A 4,160-nucleotide genomic window follows, 5' to 3' on the forward strand; every position below is an offset into this window, starting at 1 on the left:
AAAGCAAGAAATCACCCCCCAGGGGGGATGGTCACGCCGCAATCCCTTCTCCTCCATTCTCCTCTCGGGATCTTGGGCACACACGCACACGTGCCCGGCATGAGTTTAAGCCACCAGGTCCGGGGCACGAACAGCGGTCGACTACATGGGAGTCCAGTGACATAGCCATTATGCCAGCTGCTGACAGCCGGTATATCTAAGGCTAGTCTGTTATCCGTTATGGCTTTTGCTAAGAAGCTGGTCTTTAATGTCTTCAATAATTACTCGGTGACAACAGATGGGGCCCAAAGTAGCCCCGGTCCACAATGGACATACCATGGTCCACCTCCCCTATGTGTATACATACATGAGGACTGCAAATGGTGAGTGCAAAATGTAATTAAAAGATGAATTTATGGGACCAGCAGGTGGCGTAGTGGTTAAGGCGGCATTGGACACTCCCACATGGCTGACCATGGTTCAAGTCCTGGACCTGGTGGCTTGCTTTCTCTCTCTCTCTGGCTGAATTAAAATAAATGAATGATTAAATAAAATTAAGTAAACAATTCTCTTTAAAACAAAAATCACATTGGGGACATGTGTATGCATGCCCAAAATCCCAAGAGAAGACTGGAAGAGAAAGGATTGTGGTGTGGCCATCCCCTGGGAGTGATTTCTCACTTTTTCTCTCTCTCTGTCTCTCCAAAAATAAAACAAAGTAGTAACAACAACAACAAAATGAGTTTATTTTGGTACCAAAAAAAAAAAAAAAAAAAGAGATCCATACATAGTTTTTTCATAAGATGCATTTCCCATGAACTTTTTAGAGACCGTCCCCTTCTCCGATCACCTGGTGAGGTGCCGGCACCAGCTCTGGGGTTAAGCCTGATCTGCCTCACCGTCCCATTGTCTTGGTCAAGCCTGGTAAGGAGTGTCCCGGAGAGTCTCGGCTTAGATAGAAGTCAGCCAGCTTTTCCTGTAACGGATCGGATTATACACATTTCGGGCTTCGCAGGACAGATGGTCTCTGTTGCGCATTCATCTTTGTCCTCTTTCTTACAACACTTTCAAAATGTAGCAGCGAAACAGGTCATGGCCAGATTTATCCCATAGGCTGTGGTTTGCCACCCCCTAAACTAGGGCCAAGTCAGCCCCCGAGAAAATCTGGCGATTCAACCAGTGTGAGCCCCTGCTCCATCCCCTCGGAGTCACACTGCCACCCAGAGAGGGTAGCCACCAGGCTGTTCCATGGAAAGAAAAAAGAGGCAGGATCCTGAATATTCAAAATAGGTCTAAAAAACTCCCTGACTAAGACCAGCAGATGGGTGGTTAAGGCGCTGGATTCCCACTCCTGGACTGGCAGCTTCGAAAATAACACCAGGCATGTGTGCGCGTGCCTAAAACCCCAAGGGAGGATGGAGGAGGAGGGACTGCGGTGTGGCCAGCCCCCCTGGGGGTGATTTCTCGCTTCCTCTCTCCCTGTGTCTCTCCAGCCAGCACATGCTCCCTATGGCAAAAACCAAAAGCCAGATCAAAACAAAAACCCAAAACTCCTCCACTGCTTTGGTCTGAGTTGTTGGGGAGCCGAGGAGAGATGAACCCCCTGGTGACCGTCACACTCAGGGCCCAAAGGACCTGAACAAGGTGGGAGGATTGGGAGCAGATGAAAAAGGTGGGATTAGAAATCTTTTTGAGCTGGGGGGACCAGCAGATGGCGTAATGGCTACATTGCTGGGCTCCCATGTAGTTGACCGCGGTTCGAGTCCCAGACCCGGAGCCTTCAACTCATGTCGGGTGTGCGTGCCCAAGATCCTGAGAGAAAGGAAGAGAAGGGATTCTGGCATGGCCATCCCCCCTGGGGAGTGATTTCTGTCTCTCTGTCTCTGTCTTTCTGGTGAGCGCATGTACCCTATAGCAAAAATCTCTTAAAAAAAAATCTTTTTGAGCTGGGGGCTGGCAGGTGGAGCGGTGGTTACACTGGGCTCCCACATGGTTGACTGTGGTTCGAGTACGGGACCTGGCAGCTTACTTTCCCTCTCTCTTCCTCTTTCTGGTCAAACTAAAAATAAGTAAATAGATGAATAAATAAATAAATAATAAAATTAAAGAAAAAAAATCAATCTTTTTTTTTTTTAAGAATTATTTTAGGGACCAGCAGTTGGCATGATGGCTATGTCAGTGGACTCCCATGTAGTCAACTGCGGTTCGAGTCCCGGACTGGGTGGCTTAAAACTCATGCCGGGCGTGTGTGTGTGCATGCCCAAGATCGTGAGAGGAGAATGGAGGAGAAGGGATTGTGGTGTGGCCATCCCCCCTGGGGGGTGATTTCTCACTTTCTGTCTCTCTGTCTCTCTTGCCTTTCTGGTGAGCACACACACCCTATAGTAAAAATAAATAAATAAATAAAAATTAAAAAAATAAAAAGAATTATTTTAGGGAGGTGGCGTGGTGGTTAAGGCACTGGACACACCCACTTAGCTCACCACAATTCAAGTCCCAGACCTGGTGGCTTGCTTTCCCACTTTCTCTCACTCTCTCTGGCTCTCTCTGGTCAAATTAAAATAAATGAGTGAATAAATAAAATTAAATAAATAATTCTTTAGAAAGAATTATTTTATTAATTAATTTATTTCACATGAGTTTTTAAGAGAAAGACAGAAAGAGTGAGAGAGGGAGAGTTAGAAAGCAAGCCGCCAAGTCCGGGGCTCAAACCACGGTCTGGTATGTTGAAATTCCAGCACCCTAACTACCATGCCACCTGCTGCCCCCCAATATTTTTTCTTAAAGAATGATTTGTTTTTAATTTTATTTACTCTTTTTTTTTTTTTTTTAATTTTCACACACACACACTGCAGAGAGAGGCAGAGAAAAGTGAGAAAGCAAGACCACCAGGTCCAGGACTCTAACCATGGCCAGGAGGGAGTGTCCAGCACCTGAACCACCACGCCACCTGCTGGTCCCAAAAGAAACCTTTTGAGCTGAGAGCCCCTCTCCTTTTATGAGAGGAGGGGAAAGGGACACACACAGAGGTGGGTATTTCTGACAGGATCTCAGTCCCGGTCCTGCGAGCTCCAACCGGCAGGAAGACAGCTGCACGCTCCTGTCAGCTCCGAATCCTAACCCGGGCTCCCCACGCGACCTCCAGCCTCCGAAGCGGTGTGCTGTGTGCGCCAGCGCGGCTGGGCCTTGAGCCTGGAGATCGGTCCCCAATACCTGAGCCCGGGGACGGTAAGGAAAGGAGAAAGTCAGACCCAAGTCCTTAAACCCCGGCGGACAGGAGCTGGCTTCGGGTTGGCAGCTGCTGCCCCCTAGCGGACACTACCGGCTTTTCTCCTCCTTTTTTGGTAGAGGCTTTTTTGTGTTGTTTTGTTTTGTTTTGGAGAGGTTTTTGCTATAGGGCGCGTGCGCTCGCCAGACAGACAGAGAGAGACAGACAGAAAGCAAGAAATCAGCCCCCAGGGGGGATGGCCACGCCGAAATCCCTTCTCCTCCATTCTCTCAGGATCTTGGGCATGCACGCACAGGCGCCTGGCGTGAGTTTAAGCCACCTGGTGCGGGACGCGAACCGGTCGACTACGTGGGAGTCCAGCGACATAGTCATTACGCTAACTGCTGGTCCCGTGGTAGAGGTTTTTTGCCTTAGGACGCTCGCCAGAGACAGAGGGAAAGTGAGAAATGGTGGGGGAGAATGGCCACGCCGCGATCCCTCTTCCTCCATTCTCCTCCTGGGATCTTGGGCACACGCACAAGCTCCCAGCACAATTTTCAAGCCACCGGGTCCAGGACCCAAACCACGGTCAACTACGGGGAGTCCAGCGACGTCACCATTACGCCATCTGCTGGCCCCCCCACCAGCATTTAACATGGCCGCTCCAGCCCGGTCTTCGGAGGGCCCTGGGAACTTCGGAGGGCCCACTGCATCGCCTCAAGTAGAAAAGTGGGCAATAGGGTTTCTGCGCAGGGCAGCTACTCCCTTTATTTCTTTTTTAGATTTAAGGGACTAGTAGATAGTGTAACGGTTACATCGCTGAACTCCCACGTAGTCCACTGAGGTTCGAGTCCCAGACCCGGCAGCTTAAAACGCACTGGGTGCTTATGTGTGTGTGCTCCTAATGCCAAGAGCAGAGTGGAGAAGGAATTGCAGCGTGGCCATCCCCCCTGGGGGGTGATTTCTCACTCTC

The 4,160-nt window shown here is 49.8% G+C and overlaps 1 pseudogene; it reads left to right on the forward strand.

The window, feature by feature from the left end:
* Nucleotides 1-219: 219 nt before the first annotated feature.
* LOC102491938 (spindle and kinetochore-associated protein 3 pseudogene) overlaps nt 220-4,160 on the forward strand; it is a 5,427-nt pseudogene continuing 1,486 nt past the window's right edge.

This window comes from Tupaia chinensis, unplaced genomic scaffold, assembly GCF_000334495.1.
Source record: "Tupaia chinensis unplaced genomic scaffold, TupChi_1.0 Scaffold000673_1, whole genome shotgun sequence".
Taxonomy (NCBI): Eukaryota; Metazoa; Chordata; class Mammalia; order Scandentia; family Tupaiidae; genus Tupaia; species Tupaia belangeri.